Genomic DNA, 1021 nt, shown 5'->3' with positions numbered 1-1021 from the left:
GGTAACCCTACCTTTGGATTCTCATTGCCACGACAAAATTGTTAACATAAACTCTATAATTCATAATGAATGCGAGCGATCATGGCAGGAAGGAGTGCATAGGAACGCCCGTACGCCAAATATACGGTTAGGAACACCACTTCTATTGGTAGCATGTCAAAGCTTTCAGAAACCACAATGACTTGTTGAAGCCATAACATAAGGTATCCCGCCAGCAAAGCCTTGGAAGAAATTGGCTCTCCACATTGAAAGAAATAACTCACAAATGTGGTACCAGATGGGTAACCTTGTTCATCCGATTCTAATACGTGATGCATGGGTGGATGAGCAAGTACCCGTCGAGACAATTCACTTGTGTTGCAAGGACCCAATGGTACTACCAGATCATTCTTGTGTTCCAAATTCTTGAAGAGGTAACACGTCCAGATGTTATGACTGAGGAGTTTTTCACCCCTCTTATTGAGCCGTCCTTCCACATTCATGCAAATGTGTTAATGGCACATTACCTCCCAAAAGGTCTCAACCACCTGAGGGTGTTCTTTTTCTAGATCGGTTAACTCCCGTTGACCTAGGATGTATTCCTCATATGGATAATTCCCGTACGGCAACCCTGAGACTTCCTCCATCTCATGAAGAGCAATTCCTATTTCTCTATCGGGAATAAAGAAAGTACGGGTTATAGGGTTATATAACTCCAAAATACCAAAGAATTAGTGGGAGTTATTAATTAACCCGAATTGTGTTGCCCTGATGGGTGCATAAAGACCAAACCTTCACAGGTCTTCTTAATTCTCCTACAAGATGTATTCGGTGATACGAGGCCACCATTGCGTAGAGCTCCAATGAGACCAGCTAGGGATTCTAAAGTCTTTAGTAGGAAATTGACCCTTTCACCTAAAGAACACACGGCCAAAAGTGTTAGCCTCCTCAACAGTCTCACCAACATGAAGCTCTTTCTGAAAAAGCCCAGTGTGTAATCCGATAATATAACAGCTATTGTTATCTATCTTGGCACTGCTTT

Source organism: Asparagus officinalis, chromosome 1 (genome assembly GCF_001876935.1).
Source record: "Asparagus officinalis chromosome 1, Aspof.V1, whole genome shotgun sequence".
Taxonomy (NCBI): domain Eukaryota; kingdom Viridiplantae; phylum Streptophyta; class Magnoliopsida; order Asparagales; family Asparagaceae; genus Asparagus; species Asparagus officinalis.
This window is presented reverse-complemented; position numbering follows the sequence as displayed.